The sequence below is a fragment of the Frieseomelitta varia genome, unplaced genomic scaffold (assembly GCF_011392965.1).
Source record: "Frieseomelitta varia isolate USP_RPSP 00005682 unplaced genomic scaffold, Fvar_1.2 scaffold_531, whole genome shotgun sequence".
In the NCBI taxonomy this organism is placed as follows: domain Eukaryota; kingdom Metazoa; phylum Arthropoda; class Insecta; order Hymenoptera; family Apidae; genus Frieseomelitta; species Frieseomelitta varia.
Window position 1 is genome coordinate 151,670 of NW_025110292.1, and position 21,360 is coordinate 173,029.

The following is a 21,360-nucleotide window of genomic DNA, read 5'->3' on the forward strand; positions in this document are numbered from 1 at the left end:
TTTCACAGATTTAGAATTAATGACATAATTTATAACATTGCACCATCGTGTACTTGATGCAATTAACATCTAGATCTATGCAAAGATGAAACATAAATTTCGAAATACTTTTGTATGGCGACGCGCAAACGCCATGATCCTTCCACAGAATTCATCTGCAAAATGAATCGCGAGCGAGAGCCAACCTGTTGTAATTTAACAGCTTCCTCCTTTCCCGTTGGTACGATTAGCAAATGTAAATGCAATCTTGAAAGACCACGTTCTAAGGCAGTGTGCAGTCTCTGCGACTTTCAGAGAATTGAACTTGCTGAAAATTCAAGCAAACGTGAACAATCAGTGACTAATCTGACTAACTGTTAAAGCGTCAGCAACGTAATCTTAGAATAGGATGAATTCGATCAACTCACATGTTCAAAAAGCCGAGATAAGTCTCACTAAAGGTTACAAAGGCTCAATAAAAATGAAACAGGAATTCTTCCGCGTAAAAATCAGATTAAATTGAAAAAGTGTACGAAGGAACGGTGATTCCTTTTTTCTTTTTTTTTTTTTTTCTTTTTCGGTGAGATTTCATTCGGAAGTGTTAAGAGTACAGCTTTCAGAACTTCAGCAGCAACATCAAATTAACGAAAGTAACCTGACTGACGTGGGCGTAACAAGACGGCAGGCTTGTGCCACGTTCGAACTCAATCAGAGACTGCGAAAAGGTTTCGCTTGCTTTTCATCGATTTCATTTCGCCAAGTAAATTGTCCAGACTGTACAAATGTACATCTCGAAACCGGTATTAGGCGGGCCGATAATTATCGTAGTTGTCGAAGTTAGATTTGCAGGATAATTATTACGCGAATTCGATATAAAGTTCGATCGACAATAATCGTCTGGGATTGTCATTGACGATCTATTGTATTTGAAATGCGAGATAATCTCCTTCCTCAGAACATAATCGAACCTATTTGAATACGACTCGACCTCTCTGCGCGGTGCCATTGAAAATGTATGAAGCGCCAAATCCTTGCGGAAGAAACTTATAACCATAGCTAAATTAAATTAACTATCGAAACTATTCTTCATCTTGTCGAACAGTTATATTTGTATTTTGTTTCTGTAGATTTTGAGTATTAAATTTAATTCAATAATCTTGTAATTTAATAAAAATTATGTTTTTGTATTATTATGACATAGTATTTTGTAATATTATGACTCACAGAGATATTTGAACATTTATTATAAAAGAATTTTTGTACGTGTATGTGTAGAATGTACAAAACATTTTGAAATTTTATTAATACTGTAATGAGTAGACTTTGGATTTATACGTGTTTATGGAGCTACAAAAACACAAGGAAATGTTTAGTGGCTAAATTAATTTTCTACCTAGGATTCATTTTTTTAATCATCTCCACAAAAATTACATAAACATGCAGAGATGATATAACGAGACACGACAATCAATGATTATATTGATAATGTTTGAAACAAATTTGAAAATGTATGTTAGGAGTTGCAAGATATTCATTGTAAATATGTATATATTCGGTAAAACATGTTGTCATTGATAATGATCTTCGAATAGCACGGTAGTAAATAAATTATAATAAAATTGCACACTGCAATTGCACATCGAAACAAAATATTGGCGAGCAGTGTTTTATTGAAACAAGGAATCGTATCAAGTGTACGTAAAATTTAATAACATGTGAACAAACTAGACAGAGCATTTATTATTACATTTAAGTATGAATAGCATGCAACAGAAGTATTTAAATACTTTTGCGATAATTAATTTCTATGTATATTTTTAAATTAGTCTCAAATTCGGACAACTTGATCATCATAGTGAAAGTATAATGTCACAACGTGTAAAACCGTTTGATGTAACATACATAATATGTTGAAAAAGAGTTTTCATACGAGTTAGACTGTAAGCAGGTACATTCATAACAAAATTACATCACTTCCATCGAATCCCTGCTATCGCGAAAGTATTAGCTACAGTAAGAATTCGCTTCGTGTCTTCTGTACCAAATCACTTTTGGGATGTCCTAAATTCAATCTGAACCTTCTCGGGTTCTGAACCTTTGCTGGCCTCGAGCCATAAGGCGTAGCACGCCTATTCTATCACTGATCGATTCGAAAAGGCGCAATAAATTTCCACGATTATCCGCCTTATTCCTCTACTCACTTTCTCAATGTGACATATATGAACAAGCATTGTCTTTTTGAAGTTCAAGACAAATTGGCGACAAGGAAAAATTAGAGGAGAAGATGAGTAATTTTGTAAGAAATTTATACAAGATGTGCACATATTCTTTTAAGATATTTTAAGATATATACATTTAATATTTTTTTTTAGTTTAAGGTAAAGTATAGTATATTTTATATAGTACAATATAGTATAGTATAGTATAATATACAGTATAGTACTTTAGTATAATATATATTATATAAGTATACTAGTTACTACTATACTAGTTCTATATACATATTAAATACAAATAAAAATAACAAAATTGAAAAGTATGCTCTACCATAAAATTATGATAAAGTTATATATACATAATACTATAAAAATATAATAACTATTAAAAATAATATAAGAATATAATAAAAATGATATATATATAATTAATTATTAATAATTAATTATAATTAATTTTTAATAATTAATTTTTAATAATTATTAAAATATAGTTATTTTATTTTAATAGTTATTAAACAAATTTAATAGTTATTTAATTTATATATATATTATTTTTATTATATTCTTATAGTATTTTTAATAGTTATTAAAAATATAGGTATTTTATTTTAATAGTTATTAAACAAATTTATTTAATTTATATATATATATATCATTTTTATTATATTCTTATAGTATAACACAGTTCACTTTATTATAATTTTATAGCAGAGCATACTTTTCAACTTTGTTATTTTTATTTGTAACATATATACACCCAAACAATATTTCATTTTTATTATATTTTTATTCTCATAATTAACTGACGATAAAATTATCAATATCACATGAGACACGCATCATATTTTTATGAGAAAGAAATATTTCTATACCTTATATGTGTTCTTATAACCTTTCGTCTCATTATTCATTCCTCTCATCGCGAGAACGTAAAAAACTGACAAAGTGCAAGAATTCTCTAATCAGTCCTATCAAGCAACGATAAAAGTAATCCACCGTAGCCGTGGGGAACCGTTATTTTGATCCCACTTGGAGAACAGGTGCGTTCGTAGCGGGATGGAATGGTGGCGAGCAATAAGCACAGGAGCTTTATTTCGCAAGCGCGTTTCCCTATCTTTCTCAACCTGATGCGAAAAGAGCCTCGTGAATCGATCGTTGTCGCTCTCGTCATCGAGCAAGCTTCATTCGTAGTAGCCTCTTTAAGACGTTGACGCCTCGTTGAAAAAGAGAAGGGATGGAATGGGAAAAGGAGAGAAAATAGGGTGAGAAAGGTCGGAAGGGGACAAGGTGACGAATAACGGGGAGAAGGGAAGTTACGAAGATACGCGTGTAATGTTGATCGATTTTGGGAAGTTGGACAATGATTGTAATTACTTGTTACTGAAGGGTTACTGTTCTAACGATCTTTTCCTAATTGAAATAGACGAAGCTGTTTGGTAATTACAACTCCCGATTTTTCTATTAAACGTGTTCAGCAATTGTAAGGTCTAAATAAAATTTAATTAGTTTTATAATATATATAATATATATAATAATATATATAATATTAGTTACATTATTATATTAACACGTGTAATATTTTATTATTCATTACTATTATGATACTACTATATAATTTTGCATATTTTATATAATATTATATATTTATTATATTTGTTATTATTATTATTATATTTATTATATTTTTTATTTTATATTATGTCATACTTTATATTATTTATTAATTGTACTAGTATAATACTAGTATATTATATTATATATTATATTATATATTATATTATATAGTATATTATATTTTTTTATTTTATATTATATTATATTATACATTATATTATTTATTAGTTGTACTGGTATAATACTATTACTAGTATGTTACTACTAGATAATTTTGCATATTTTATGTAATATTATATATTTATTATTATTATATTATTATATTATATAATTATTATTATTTTTTATTTTATATTATGTTATACATTATATTATTTATTAGTTCCACTAGTATAATAAGTATCTATTGCAATTAATTGCTTTGCTGGACTAGAGTGTTTGTTACAAAAGATGAGATGAAAAGTATTAAATGAATAAAAACGAAGATAAAAAATAAAAGACAAGGATTTTCAAAAATAGCGAGAAAGAAATTTAAAAAAAAAAAGTGGACATACTGTAATGAATCTATATATAGATTTACTTTAATAGTTAATAAAATTTACTATTTAAAGTCGTTCGTTAAAATTTGCAACATATTAAAAATCTTGACTGATCCTAACCCAATGATTAGGGATTGAAATATGACGAGGAGCTGAGAAAACATCTTTTTCATATACAATACTGACGAAATTTCATAGTAATTAAATAAAGTATAAAGTATTTATACTTCATCTTGTTCACGAAATACGTATATGACACTGGACAGCATCTTAATTATCAAATTAACATAAAGATACGAGTTAATAAAATGAAGCAAATGAAACATGTATTAAGTGCATTCATTAGTTTAATTAGAATTTAACGTACACGTGATGTTAATATTAAATTAAAATAAAATTGAGAAAAGCGAGTAAGAAAGGTGTGCAGTTAAAAAGGAAAAGTTTGGAAATACACGTTTGCACGAGAAGAATAACGTCGGCATTTCTACTCGTACGACTTTTCTGTACATTTATTAGTAAAAATGTTTGCCGTTGTACTCGTTGATATTGGCTCACTCTTGTTATTCTGAAATTCCCGTATTTCCTTGCGAGTCTTCACATTCTTCGTATCAACGATTGGAACACAGAAGAGAATCAACAAAAGAGAAAAATCAAATTAACGAAACCAGCTTGACAGAGGTGTTTCCAATTACTTCAAATTTGTTTATACATTGCACTATACAGATTACAAAATTTTCTTCTGTTTTCTACAAGCAAAAATACGTGAGAAAGGGAGAATAATATTTCCTCGTTTTCGAAAAATAACGAATATGAACATTTGTCAATGTGCCTGCTTTACTCAAAGTATGTTTCGTTAAAAATTGACAGATGCGTACTTGCTCAATGTGTTTTTATATTTAACCCTCTCAAAAACAAAGTGTCTTGTAAAAAAAATTTATTTCTACATTTTTATTTTGTTTTCACACATAAAATAATCTTCTATTGATTATCAATTAGTCTAATTCAAGATTACTTAACGTTTCTCGAACGTAGAATAGAATTTTATTTCACATTTTCGATTTGCTTTTGCCTTTGAAATTTTATTTCACATTTTCGATTTACCTCCTCGCGGTTACGTCATAAAAACTGGGACACCTTGCACAGAAAATCAAATACATCATTCGCATTCGTCTTTTACAATTTTACTCTTCAGGCACAGTTCCGATGTCGAGAAAGAACGCGAGAGAAGAATGCACGTAAACATTTGTCTTTTGTACATTACGTTTTATTGCTGCAGCATAAAAAGAGTAAAAAGTTTTACGAGAAGTTTCAGGCGAATAACTCGATTTGCTTCTTCCGTCCGTCGTGTTCTTTAATTCGTTGCGGGAGGCAATATTAACTTTCTAAAATAGGCAAATGCCGCGATACACAATTAAAACGTTGGACGTCCTTTGTTGTCCATCGATCCTTTACCCACCTAAATGGGGAACTCTATAAATTTACGGAAGATCGATGTTTACGGATTCTCGTATCTCGAATGACATGTGAACGAGCTTTCGTGAAAAATTCCGCTAGTTTCGGAGAATCCGTAACAAGGAAGCTCGTGTTTCTCGACGCCAAACAGCCTCTGAAACCGAAGCATCCGACGCACTCCTAATTCCCTCGGAACAAAACGGAACGTCCGCCGGGTGAACACGTACGTACGTGAGTACACGTGCACCCAGTGGAAAAGCTGGGCAGAGGAGCAACTTGGCCGGGAGGGAGGTTCGCGTAGCCACGGCTGGAAAAGATCTCACGGAACCGAGACGGAATGCCCCGCAGCCTGTATCGTATCCGCGTTTTCGCCGCATGTATACATACGTATATATATATATATATATATATATGTACATACGCGCGCCATATACCGGCAGAAACAAAGAAACAATCAGGCACGCAAGCTCCCAAAAAATCGGTGCTCCCGCGTAACCCGGAAAAAAACCGCGTCGCCTTTCAAGCTGAGCAGCCACGTTTTCACAGTCGTCGTCGTCGTCGTAGTGGTGGTCGTGGTCGTGATCGTGGTCGTGGTCGTGGTCGCGGTCGTGATTGTAGTCGCCCTCGTCGTCTTCGGTCGTAGTCGCGTTGCAAAGGGGTCGGTGGTGGTCGTAGCGACTGACTACCCCAACGCATACGCATTCGTTGCTCTGCGCGCGCAGCTCGTTCCCCCCCACCACCGCGCCCTGTCTACCCCCACCCCCGCCGCCCCGCGCCGCCAAGCAGCAACTCAAAGAGGACAGAAACGGCGGCTGGCCACGGAGGTTAGTTCAGTCCGCGCACGAGCCGAGATAACGGAGTGGAGGAGAATTCGTCCTGACGTGGTCGGGGCAACTCGCGACGCGAACCGAGTAACGATGACCTTTCGCTCGCGTCGGGTGGTGGTACGGTGAGAATCAACCGGTAAACCGAGTTGTCCGCTCGGATAAAAAGGAACCGACGACGACTGGCGTTTGTCGGTGGTGAAACAGCGAGCCAGCGTACGCTGGAGTTCGAATTGGAACAAAAGCAGGAACAAAAGAGAGAGAGAGAGAGAGAGAGAGAAAGATAGACCCGGCTTCGTCGAGCGGTACGTCGAAGCGAAAGAGCTAGTGTCCATAGTGTGCCAGCCAGTACGGGTGTACTTCGACCAGCGCCATCGTCACTCGCCAGCATCGACATGGAGGATACGAAAGCGGAATAGTGTCGTTGAGATGCGGTGAAGTAGTCCCGAGACATGAAGAGAGCGCGACCGTGGGTAAGTAGATTTTCCTTTGCCAGTCCGCCCTCCGGTGGCGGAGTTATCCTAAGTGGATCCTCGCCTCGGGGGACTCTTGGCCAGACCGAAGCTCCGGCCGACGAGAGCTTCAACCACCACTGAGCGAAACACCGCTCGCCACCGCGGCTAATTATATTCGCCGTGTGTTTTGTGTCGGCCGATTACTTTGCCAAGCGATCGCGGGGGCGATCACAGTTTCTCGAGTGTGCTACGATTACGCCGCCCGTGATACACGCATTTCCACCCGCGTTTCCAGCACTCGTTCTCCTTCATTTCGTTCGCGTTCCTCTTTGATTTCCGTCCGAACCTTTATCTGCGGGGAAATTCAATTTTCGTTACACCGTGTATCGTCGCTATTCCTTGATCTCGCGTCTATCGTCTACTACTCGACCGTTCGAGGAAAGCTAAGTGGGAGGATCGTTCGATCAGCGGCGGACTATTTTTAATATCGCTTCTTCTTGGTCGGTCGAGCGACCAAGGAGCCTTCAGAATAGATTGTAGGGAAGAGGATAGACTGATTCGAAAGGGAACGGAATTCCCTCAGTCTCTTAATCGCCCCTGCCCTTATCAATTCTTCGCGCAAACCGCGATTCCGTTCGATGCACCCGCCTCGACTGGTGCCCCCGTAACTTTCCACGCCACCGGCGTCGTCGTCGTCGTATCCTCCTTCTTCCGACGCTCGTTGTACGGAGTATTTTCGTTCATTGATTTATCGGATTCACTAGTTTCTCTATCTCCCGTTTTCTCGTGTTGCTCGCGTTGGTTCGACTTCGTCTCGCTCGGTTTAGTTATCGGAGTTGTACCTCACCTGCAAATTTCATCTGTTGTCCACTCGTTTTGAGAAATTCTATCATTTACGACGTAATTACCAACCTAATTTTGATTAAATAAACCTGTCTACCAAAGCTTTCGTTTTTGGTAATCGAGCCACCTGAACGTGAAAGATTTAAGATTCAGCGAGTCGAAGGCTGTTGTTTGGAAGCTTAGCTTGAAAAATCCTAACCTACATCTTTCTACTGTCGATGTGAAATATCCCGTTCTAAACCTCTCCGTTGATGCTTCTATTAATCGAGTAAGTTACGTTGGAACGATTTCAATCCTGATTTGAATTGAAAACCAGAGAAATTCTAATTTTTGTTTTTTATTAATGTAGATCTAATCTTAATTTGATTCGGAGCTCTTTGCTGAAACTTTTATTTGTTAAGTCGAATCAGCTGAAGTGAAAGTTCTATTTAATTTGAAAAATTCTAATCTTTGTCTCTTTTCATCATCGACCTGAAATATCCTAACCTTGTTCTAAACCTCTCATTAGTCGAGTCATCTGTATTAAGTCTCAGTGAAGTGATAATTGTGACAATTCTAACCCATATTTTTGATTAATATGGACTTGGGTGATTTAAAATATTCTGATCCTATTCTCGAAACAATGTGAATTTCATCGAATTGAAATTGTTCATTCAGCTTTAAAAAAAATTCTAACCTACGTCTCTTACTATCATTTCAATTTAAGTCTGTTTGCCGAAGTTTATTATCAGCCGAGTTAATTTGAATTCTAAAACGAGACTGGAAATTGTTATTCGTCTAGTTTGAAAATTCGTTTCAAATCCTGACCCTGTCCAAATTTCGCTGCTAAAGCTCTTAGCCATTTGACTCATCTTGAGCAACTTGAATTCCAGCAGATTGAAAGCCATTATTCACTCAGCTTGATAAATTCCGGCCTATACCTTACCAGCTACTTGACTCAAACTGCTCGAAACATCCTGACTCTGTTCTAATCCAAACTTCTCAGCCTCTTATTCACTGTCCTAAACCGAACCTAACATAAACTTCCATCACGCATATCAATTTGTTATTTACTCGGCGCACGTTCTTGTTAACCTTCGAATCGTTTACGTCGGGGAAGTTTGGAATACTTTATCAACGTGAATCTATCGTTTTTCCCCGACGTGAAACATTCTCCCAAGTTTCGAGCAGAGTTGAAGTTCTTTCAACTATTCCTTGATTCGAAGGGAACAACAGTTGCCAGGTGAACAGGTTATTTCAAGTTTTCCGTTACTCTTGCCAAGTTAATACGAACTTCGTGTTTTCGACCCCTCGTATACGCGTACAATAATAAATCCAGGAAAAAGAAAAAAAAAAAAAAAAAAGAAACCATTAGAACAGAAAGACGTGTATACGTTTACACAAATACCGAAACAAAAAACTGTGAAATGGAAATGCCTGTGAAATGGAAATCCCTTCACGTGTCTTTTCATTCCCGGCGAAAGCTCACTTTTCGCTCCACTTTTACTCCACAATCGCGAAAGAACATAAAGGACGACATTTTACGTATCCATTTTCCATCGAGTATCCGTTTAAACTCACTCGACTCGCGTTCAAGTAGATCGACTAATCTGAATCGAGAGAGAATCACCCATTCTCTCCCTACCTCTGTCTTCGAGTGCCGAAGAACGATCGAAAAGAAGGAATCGCGTTGGGCGTACCGAGCGTTCATCGGCGTTTTGTGCACGCGGACTATCGATTCCGCAGGGCGACAAGGGGGCCCCGACTGCTACTGCCGCCGCTCAGGCCGACTTGCAAACCAGCCACGGGTAGAAATCCGCTCGTGACAGCATCGCGCCTTGTCTTTTCCACGTACAGCGCCGCTTCTCTGTCGTACGTACGGCCGCGTTGGTCAACAACCTTCCCTCGAACGATGTCAAATGTACACACCGCCGCGATGTGTCGGATCGTTGTGTGCTGGAGTGGCGGTCGATTTGCGCGGCGATAACGCGGATATAAAAGGAGGGGGAGGGCACTCGGCGCGCGTGATTTTAGCGATCGATGACGACCAGCGGTAGTTTACAGCGTGATCTCGTGGATCGTTATGGGGGGAGAGATGGCGGGGCAGGAATTCTTGGGCGGGCTGCGGTCGCAGGAATTTCGTAAGTTCCGGAATCTCGCGGTCACCCCGGTTGGATAGTTCCGCTAACCTGCAATTTCTGATTCGGCACGATTAATAACGCGGTCACCGATCGTTGGTCCCGCCGACCTGGCTTCTTCGTTTGACCCATTCCGCTGGGCAACTGGCTCGCGGACCATAACGAGTGACCGTACCGTACACGATAATTCGTCGATATTTCTTTCCGTTTCGAACTCGCCCGTACGACATCGCATTCTGGGTGGAAATTATTAAGAAGTAAGGAACTTATCGTTTTGCCTATCGGCTGCATAATTTAAATACAGTTAACACTGTGAAAATGTTGCAATTTTGGGAATTTATCCTGCGGGTAAACGTTTTTTCAAGAATTTTGTCGAATTCTCTGCGCGGAGGATTTTTGTTATTTGCACCGAGCTATTTGTCTTTTTTTAATATTTTCTTTAACGAGCGAGATGTGTCAAGAGCAAAGTGGAATTTATTTTTAGAGATCGATTGGCACTTTATTATTAGTTTCGCGTCTTTGTCGAATTTTCTGTGCAGAGAATCTCGTGGATTTTTGTTACTTTTTTATTATTTTTTGTTGTTATTTTAATATAATTTGCATTTATTATTTTACTATATTTATTATTTTTATTGTTTTCTTTAATTTTTTAACGAGATCTGTTATGTAGTACATTCCCAAAATAAAATTTATTTTACAATTGATGTGTCTTGCGTTATTAATTTCGCGATTTCGTCGAATTTTCTGCGCTGGAATTTCGAGAAGATTGTGAAGATTTTTATTACTTACACCGGGCTATCTATTTTTTTTTATTATTTTCTTCGATAACGAGATGATATTGAGAATAGAATTTATTTCATAACATCTTAGCTTTCCAATTTTTTACGCTAAAATCTCGAGGAGATTATGGATTTTTGTTATTTATACCAAGCTATTTACTTTATATTATTTTTTTAATATCGAAATGTATTAAGAACAGAATAGAATTTATTTCGCGATTTTGTCGAATTTGCTCCATTATTTCGAATTTTCGTCAAATCGCGGATGTTTATCACTTAGATCGTGCTATAAATTTTCTCTTTAACAATGTAGTGCATTAATCACAAAAGAATAGAATTCTATAGGCGCATTTTACAGGTAGATCTTTCGCGTGATTGATTTCGCAATTTTATCGAATTTAGTACACTTGAATAAACTTTTGAAAAATATTACGGGCTTCTGTAATTTTTACTGCCACTACGAAATGTTTCTTTCAAGAATGCAATGTATTAAACACAAAATAAAGTTTATTTGGTAGACTGTTCATATGTTTCGCAATTTTGTTAAATTTAATCTAACTATGTAGAATTCCCAGCAAGATAACGATAATATATGTGTATATCATTTATTCTGTTTATTTATTTCGTTCTATAAATTTCCCCTTTGATAACGTAATGTATCAAGCACAAAATAGAATTTATTTTATTGATTTCGCGATTTCGTCAAATTTATTACGGCCGCTGAAGAATTTTAAACGAGATTACGGATATTTATCATTCGCATTGTGCTATGAACTTTTCTTTTAATTGACTAACTGATTGATACATCAAATTTATTAATGTCGCAGCAACATTACAAAAATGATTTATATTTCACAACGTTTCCCTAATTTATGCTCCACAATTATGTGATATTAATTGACGTGTGTCAGTCAAATATTCAATAACTAATACCCGTTATCAAGTTTCTACCATTAACTATGAAACGACAGACTTTTGCTCTTCAAACATTGCCACTCGATATAAGCTGTTGCGAAATTTCCAAGAAAGGACAAATTCGAAAATATTGTAGATTCAAAACAAATATTTTCGCGTTTCTGGTTTCCTTACTGTTTAATAACGACAGAACTGAATTTTTTAAAAATTATCATTTCAACAGTAAGTAATCTCGGTAACATTTTCAAATCACAGGAAGAAAGAACGAACTCGAGAATTGTAATATTGTAAAAGAAATATTACAAGATGTTCAGACTATTTAAAGCGAAGATTTCTTAAATGCAAATAAATGTTTATCTTTCAATGTTACTTTTATTCTTAGATTAACTAGAAATAGAAACTGTTCTATTAAAATTAAACCAACCTTTGTTTAAACCAAGTTTTCCATTTTCAAGTTACAATAATGTTTTCTCATAAGAAAAATATAATCATTCCTCGCTGCAAGAAAAAACTCTTGTCCCTTTTTTAATTTCGCAAACAGTAGGACTACTTTCAAAATTACTGTCCAAGCCAAAATTTTCATGAAATCTTCAAATTACTGTACTCGTACGGAATTCTTCACAAAATCTTCGAATTATATACTGTTTTAATATCGCAACGCTACACATAATTGCAAAAATTGTCCAAAACGAATATCTCGCGTTCGTGTCCCTGCTATTTTTTAATTCCACGCCTTGTGTATTTAGCATAATCCTACAACATCCTTTCATTACTCCAAATGTTTATTCGTTCTACCTCAGCAGACAGTGCTGTCCAGCTTTTCGAAGAGAACCGGACGTTCTTCTCCTATATATATACATATATGTACGTATGTATATATATATATATATATATGCACGTATGTATGTGTGCTCGCATTGCACGGAATTTTTTGCCGGTTAATACGAGATAGAATTTTCCAGGAAAATTCCTTTCCACGGCTCGAACGCGCGTAGGGTCGAATTAACGTGTAATTATTCAAAACGTGGACTCGTCGCTCCTCATCCTCGGCATTAAGCGTTCCAATTTTTTTGTTAATTTAGTCGCGATCACGTAATTTTTTTTCTAGCCTTTGTTCGACGATGCGCGAGCTTCGCAAACTATAATATACCTGCGTTGCTGCTTCGAGCCATAGCACAGGTCGCGTTAATTACACAGGTGCGTGCGTTTTCCCTTTCTTGTCCCTTTTTCTCGTTCGTTCGTTACCTTTCTGTCAGCGATTTCTCGGGTTCGGATTTTCCATCGATCGTGACACTTGGAGAAATACAATAAAACTGTTGGAAATAAAATGGCAAGGAACGAGAGAGGTAAAGTGATTCCTGTTGGAAGTATCTTGTAACTCCAACAGGTAACAGGTAACACGTGTGATTGATGTGTTTTAATTTCTGTAATTATTAAGGACAACCTGTACGATTAATAGAAATATTTTATTCCATGGATAGCGTAATTAATACACGGATAGCGTAATTAAAGCATCTGTGTATCAGACGGCGGATTTTTATGCAATTATTTTCGAATGCAGTTAAAAATGTGGAGCCTAAAATTTATTTTCGTTTTTAACTGTACAACAAGCATTTACTTTCGATTATTTATACAAATATATCTCTGCTCTTTTGTATGTTTAACGAATGTATAAAAATCCAGTCTAGTGTCTAGTTTAGGGTAACAAGTGATCACGTCGAGAGAGACATTAATAAATTAATACTTTTGTTATATTTTTATATTATATTTGTTTAACCTTCGTGACAGAAGATGTGTTTTTCTGTTGTCAGTCCTTTGCTTCGTGCAATTTAGCAAAATAATCTGCTAGGTTGAAACTGAAATGAAAAATCAGGTACTTTCTATAATAATAATAGGTATCATTTGTAATGACTTGACACTTCATTGAAATTTATACGCTCTTTATACGCTCTAAAATCTCAATATGAAACAGATAGAAATTTTCATTCATCTTCAAATACCCTTTCTTTAATTAATAATATTTCATTTAATATTTCGTTAATATCTATTTCAATGAATATATATATCTATCATAGGCTCAAAAACCAAAATTACATTAAAAAGTCTCTTTCGAAGTGTATTTCACACATTTGAACGTGCCTGAATATTTGTGGACATTCGCGAAGAATAAATAAACGTATTAAAAACACAAATTTTTAATTGACAGGTGTCACGCGGATTACAAGTCCTTTTAAATACAAGTACAATCAAAACTCGTGAAAACACCAATATTTTATTATGTATAGTCTTTTCGTTTCGCAAAATTGGTAAAAGTATCTTAATATAATATAAAATAGAAAATATAATTGAATATAAAGTGAATTTGTTGTTCTCAAGAAAGGAAAAGAGGGAAAAGGAACATTGTTACAAGAGTAACTATGTATCTATGTAAAATAACGTTTCCTTCCCTGTCACGAGAGAAGCGACAAAACTTTCTTGGTTGCCTAATATTTCACAACAAGTTGAGTGGAACAAGAGAAAAGGTATCCAACTTCTGCCATGGTCAATTCAAAGTTCTGATACGAGCGTTGAATTGAACATCTCCTGGGGGCAGTTGAAACGAGACCTGGCAATAAGACAGCATCCAATCCCATCAAGTATGAAGTTCAGAACAACACTTTGAATCAACAAGTCAAGTGGCGCGAGATAATTACCGAAAACAAATGCTCATCGCCACAAGTATAAAATAAAGTCAAGCCAAGAATTAAAATCGGACGAAGCCCCGAACATTAAAGTGTCTATGAAAAAAGGAAAAACGAAGAAAACATCCTTTTGGAATTTTTCTACTTCTTCTAGAATTAAACGACGAAGCTCGATGAAATGGATGGCGCTGTATTTTATAAATCGCACTGGATTATACCGTGTAGGTGTTTCCTCGAGATATATTTCTCGTTTAAAGCTAATCGAGTATCTTGAGAATCGATTAAGGGATAATTGAGATTTATATCCCCCCTGGAAGTTAAATTGCCGAAGAAATTTTCATCCAACAGAAGGGAGTCGTTCGAAGAAATACTATGAATAATAGAACTGGCTTCTTCAGTTGAATTTAAATACTTCGAGCTCCTTCAAAAAATCTTAAAGAATTTGTTTAATTAAGATTGCGAAGTGTCTCTTAATTGGGCACGTTAAATGCAACACGGTGAATCGAATAATTGTTTTTTTCCTTTTTTTTTTTTTGGAAATAATTCCCTGTTAGCTAATATTCTAAATATAGTAATTTCTTGACCTATTCGACGAATGAACAAGCTTAATTCGCTTTTCATGAATGCTTATTAAATTTTTATAGACTCTTCATTTGAGCTTAGAGTCATTCTCATTGAAAATAAATTACATATAATACATACATAAACAACATGTAATAGATAATATATAAAACTATATGAATTATATAGTTTCATATATTATTTAATGTAATAAATTACGTATATATTATTTTATATATCAATATATATTATTTTTATAAATTATTATATAATGAAATATTAGTTTTATATATTATTTATATATAATAAATTACGTACAATATATATAAGTTGCATTTGCAAGAAACTATATATAAATTATATATAAATATATATTTACTATATATAAATTATATATAAATAACTATATATTTATATATTTATATAATATATATATAAATTAGAAACTAACGTAAGAAACTATACATAAATTATGTAGTGTTATATATTATTTAATATAATAAATTACGTATATATTACTTTATATATCAATATATATTATTTATATATATTATTATATAATAAAACTAAAATACTAGTTTTGTATGTATTATTTATGTATAATAAATTACGTATAACATATAAGTTACATTTGCAAGAAACTGTATATAAATTAGAAACTAACGTAAGAAACTATACATAAATTATGTAGTTTTATATATTATTTAATTTAATAAATTACGTATATATTATTTTATATATCAGTATATATTATTTATATATATTATATAATAAAACTAAAATACTAGTTTTGTAGGTATTATTTATGTATAATAAATTACGTATAATATATAAGTTACATTTGCAAGAAACTGTATATAAATTAGAAATTAACGTAAGAAACTGTACATAAATTATGTAGTTTTATATATTATTTAATATAATAAATTATGTATATATTACTGTATATATCAATATATATCATTTATATATGTTATAAAACTAAAATACTAGTTTTGTATGTAGTATTTATGTACAAACAAATTACGCATAATATATAAGATAAGTTACATTTGCAAGAAACGCGAGAATCGATTTATTTTTAAAATATATGGAAATGACTCCGTTAACTCGGTTGATAATGAGATAATAACGATTATCGTTCGCAACGGGAGCAGGTCGTTCCAAGCGAATGTTGTTAACCGAAATGAAATGAAAGTAAATTGCCACGGCGAATAATACCGTGGCCAAATATTTCAAAGAGTGGCAATCTGTTTTCAATTATCATGGTTAAAATCCGCTATCTGGCATTTCTATTCAGGCTGTCGTCCTGCCTGCAGTCAAACGTTTCCACGGTGCACGAAAAGTGAAAACTCGACGAATTAAACAGGCCGACAAATTGAATTCTAGAGAATGCAGCGCACGACGAAATCAACTTCAAACTTATTTAACAAGTATAATTCCTCTCTCGCAGTGCGTCGCGGCGAGCATTTTTAAAATTCAGAGTTTCATTTGTCCGGGGGACACGCGCCTCGTATTTTTGATAAGCTGTTATACGCACCGAGTTCCATCCAGTGGAAATTTAACCGACACGTAGTTTGAATTTCAGTATTAATCAAGTATTAATTAATCAGTTGGAAATTCGAAAACTTACGCATCGCATTAACATTGGAAGAACTTTAATGCGTGCATTAAAGTATTATTTTATATGAAATAAAATTTTGTTACTTGCATTAATTATAAACTTCATTACATTAATTTTCATCATTTGTTAAAAGTAATGGAGACGACTGTTATAAAATCAGTATTTATCTTGAAGTCACAGGATATTCATTATTGCAAACATTATATTAAAGTTTGGAAATAATAAAAATTTAAATACAATGTTTATATTATTATGTTAAATTGTTTTTAGATATGTATTTGACATATTGCAGATATTATATTTGACATAAATCACCTTACGAATATGATGAGTATGATAAGTGATCAGAATATTAAGATTAACTGTTATTATTGCGTTATATTTCTAAGAAGATTAATAAAGAAATAAAACTTAAGGAAAATTTAATATACAATAGAGTATATATATAATAGTAATATAATAATATATAATATTATAATATTAATATTATTATTATTATTAATAATATATATATTATATATATAATATATAATATTAATAATATGTAATAGTTATATAATAGATATATAGATAATACAATATAATAGATAGCAAATATATTAAATTTCATAATAAATTTGTTCGCTTTTTGATGATAAGATATTAAAAATATGTATTATAGAAACTGTAGTGGAATTATAGTTCCACGATGAATCGAGGTGAATTACAGTATGGATAAATGTTGCTTATAGCTGTATTTACTTAAAGTGCAATATAAAATTGAAAATATAATTGCTAATGTCAGAATATTAAAAGAATTATTTGTTACTCTAGAAAATAATTACTTACGATTGTTGAATGAGTCAAGTTCACTGTGATAGAATATTAATCATTTCAACACACGCGAGGTGCTCTTGAATTGTATAATTCAAAGAAACGTAGAGATAGACAAATTCTTTGATAAAAGAAAAAAAAAAAAAAAAAAAAAAACGAAATCACTTAATTCTAAATTTGTAAAGAATAATCAATCAGATGATATACATTTAAATACTTTTGTTTACATCGTGCTTTAAAATCCCGCAGTCTAGTTATTGTGAATTTCAATCGCCGAAATACATTTGCCATCTGTACATAATACATGTTGCATCAATTTCCACACGTATACTTTCAAATCTGTTTCAAATTTGTGTAATTTGATCGCATAAAGTTCCCAGCCGTCTCTCGTTACAATATGAAACGTGAAAACGCGTGTGATACATGTATCAAATCGAGTATTTTTCGCAAGCAGTTTTCCAACAACCTGTCTGGTCGACAGCGAAAACATATTAATTCGTTAAAACGTGTGACGTGGTGTGTACGTGTTGCTTTTATCGCGAGTGAATCGAGTGCGCCTCATCAGTCGATAATTTCGTATCGCAAAACCGCGGATTACAAAATCGTATTATCATCTATCTTTGTTCGGTGTTTCGCGTTTGCACAATAGAAATCCGTTATCACGGGTTTCTTTTATTCTGAAACCCACGCGATTCATCATGGCGCGCTATGACACACGCAGAACCACCGCCATCAATCCTCCTCGTCTGCCTGTAATCCTTGCGGCGAGCCGCTATTATAACTCCTTACCCCCGCCGCCATTATCGATCATCATTTTTCAGCACGCCGCGCGAGCTATTGTACAACGTGATGCAATCGAAGACAGACGCTTTCGCCGGAGAAGCCGAACGACGCTTTCGCCGGTGTCTAAGGAAATATAGCCGCAACGTGATGTCGTTTTTCACCAATATCACGCTCGTTCCCTTCACCCCTCCCGTAACAAACGTTCGCCAACAGTGGGAGGCGATTTTTATAACTCTCGAGAATTTCTCTCTTCGAGGGAAGTAGCATCTTCCAGAAATTTCTTCCCCCTTTTTTTTTTTTGCGTGGGTAAAGTTTAGAACGAGACAACTTGAAGGATTTGAGGAAATACGGATTCTTTCTTTTTTTTTCTGGACACTTTCTTCGCTCTTTCAAAGTTTGTCAACGTTGTGGAAAGTGATTTTTATGAAAATATAAGTCTTTGAAATTTTTTTTAAGAAAATAATATTTTTTTTGTAAAGGTTAAGTTCAAAGCAAGAAAGTTTAAGGAATTTTTAAAAGATACAGATTTTTCTGTAGACCTTGTACTAATAAAAAACTTTGTTAGTTGTGGAAAGCAATTTTTATCAAAATAACTCTTTAAATTTTTCCTCTTCAAAGAAAATAGCATCTCCAGGGATTTTTTTTGTGAGAGTTAAATTTAAAGCGAGAAAATTTGAAGAATTTGAAGAAATATGAATTTTTTTATCAACACTTTCTTCGCTCTTTCAAAGTTTGTCAACTTTGTGGAAAGTGATTTTTATGAAAATATAACTCTTAGAAATTTTTCTCTCGAAGAAAATAATATTTTTAGAATTTTTTTTTGTAAAAGTTAAGTTCAAAGCAAGAAAGTTTAAGGAATTTTAAAAAATACAGATTTTTCTGTAGACCTTGTGCTAATCTTGTACTAATAAAAAACTTTGTTAGTTGTGGAAAACAATTTTTATGAAAATAACCTTTTGAAATTTTTCTCTTCAAGGAAATAGCATCTCCAGAAATTTTTTTTGTGAGGGTTAAATTGCAAGAAAATGCAAGAAAATTTAATGAATTTTAAAAGATACAGATTTTTCTGTAGACCTTGTGCTAATCTTGCACTAACAAAAAACTTTGTTAGTTGTGGAAAGCAATTTTTATCAAAATAACTCTTTGGAATTTTTCTCTTCAAGGAAATAGCATCTCCAGAAATTTTTTTTTTGTAAGAGTTAAATTTAAAGCGAGAAAATTTGAAAAATTTGACGAAATATGGATTTTTTTATGAACACTTTCTTCGCTCTTTCAAAGTCAACCTTGTAGAAGGTGATTTTTATGAAAATAACTCTTTGAAATTTTTCTCTCGAAGAAAATAACATTTCTAGAAACTTTTCTTTTGCGAGGGTCAAAATTCAAAGCAAGGAAATTTAATGAATCTTAAAAGATACAGATTTTTGAAAATTTCAAACTGTCTCCTGACTCTTTAAGACCTCCCGATGCCGCGTGTAAAAGGACCCCGTTATCTGTAATCGATGTGTCAGCCGCGTTTTGTTAGGTTTTGACGCTTGGATTTATGACAGGATTGCGCGTGAATCACGTCGAGTTACGTCTCTAATCCGACGACGACGAGCAATAAACCATTTTACCTGGGAATTTTGAACTCGTTGCAAGCTCGACAGCGATTCACCTGTCGCGAATCCACGGAAGTACAGAGAGAAGGGTTATGTGCTACGCGCCAGTGACACATATGTACCACACCTCTGTGATATAAATCTGTGTGTCAGCTGGGCGTGCACAGCGTTTTTTTTTTTTTTTTTTTTTTTTTTTTATCGAAGCCTGTGTGTGTATCGGCGCACGTGGATCTTTGTTTAGGGGTAGCTTGTTAAATGAAGGAATGCGAACGATCGATTCGGGGCTGGGATTAATAAAAGATCGAGATTAATTTGACTCCTGTTCGTGGTTTAAAATTTGCTTGTTTTTTATGTTACGTTCTTTTATGTTGACAAATACGATGTCTGTCAGTGTGTTGATGTTTCGTATTTTTGACAGTATGAGACTTGAAAGGTATACAAAATAGTTAAATCGACAAATACAAATTAAATTTACAAACGATGTTACTCGAACATCCTTTATAAAAATCGTCCACACCTTTTAATTACTTATTGCCTGATTATTGTAATACAGAAATTACCAATTATCAGTAAATAATTCTAATTCTCTTTCTTCTATGAGTAGACGAAATTTTTTGATTACAGAAAGTTAATTCCCAATTAGTTATTAATTATAAAAATACAAAGCACTGAATTTTATTTTGTATTTTACATTCTCTCTTTCTCTGCTGAGGATTGGTAATAAAATTAAATCAAACTGAAGATTCCGGAATTAAGCAATTCAGCTTCTAATGTCCAGTGATATCAATTGGTTAACAGTTAACAAACATAATCGATCGCAATAAAGCAACTCGCACGTGAAATCGTGGCTTTCGGCGTATCAGTTAGTGAAGATCAATTTCAACGGTCTCAATCAGGAGACATATTAGTTGATCTGGCTGAGAACGCTCGATCAACCAGTCTCATTCAGGAAACGCAGTTTGATCGTAGTCAGGCAGAATTAGGTGGTCTCTCGAAACTCCAGACGACACGTCGCGTGCAACAGCCAGGGTCAGTAAGTAATAGAAGGACGACCTTACAGTATGCCACCCCAACCATAATTTTGGAAAGTCTTAGACAAGTCTGGGTCGTCGGTAGTGATGGGATCAAGTTTGGCTCATGTTTCCGAATCCGAGTCAAGTTTTGACTAACAGATAATGGAAATTGCAAGATACAAAATTTTCGCAGATAGTATTCCAAAACCTTAAAAATCAGAATTTTCCAAAGTAGGGATGGGTTTATTTACGAATCCGAGTCAAGTGTGATAACCAAGTTTCGACCAACAATGGAAATTAAAAAGTTGTAACATATTTGTATTTTTATACAAGCTAGTCTCGAGCTCTGGAACGACTATAAGTTTTCAGTAGTTTAATATTTGCAAGATACAAAATTTTCGCAGATATTATTCAAAAACCTTAAAAATCAGAATTTTCCAAAGTAGGGATGGGTTTATTTACGAATCCGAGTCAAGTGTGACAACCAAGTTTTGACCAACAATGGAAATTAAAAATAAAGTTGTAACATATTCGTATTTTTATACAAGCTA

At 33.9% G+C, this 21,360-nt stretch overlaps 1 protein-coding gene across 1 annotated transcript in view; it reads left to right on the forward strand.

Annotated features, from left to right (window-relative positions):
- Positions 1–510: 510 nt before the first annotated feature.
- The window catches only part of LOC122533471 (potassium voltage-gated channel protein Shaw), a 77,985-nt gene continuing 57,135 nt past the window's right edge, over positions 511–21,360 (forward strand). Inside the window, exons 1-2 of the mRNA XM_043663218.1 lie at positions 511–521; positions 6,876–7,100. The gene's annotated coding sequence lies outside the window, so the exon portion shown is untranslated. The remainder of the gene's footprint in view (positions 522–6,875; positions 7,101–21,360) is intronic.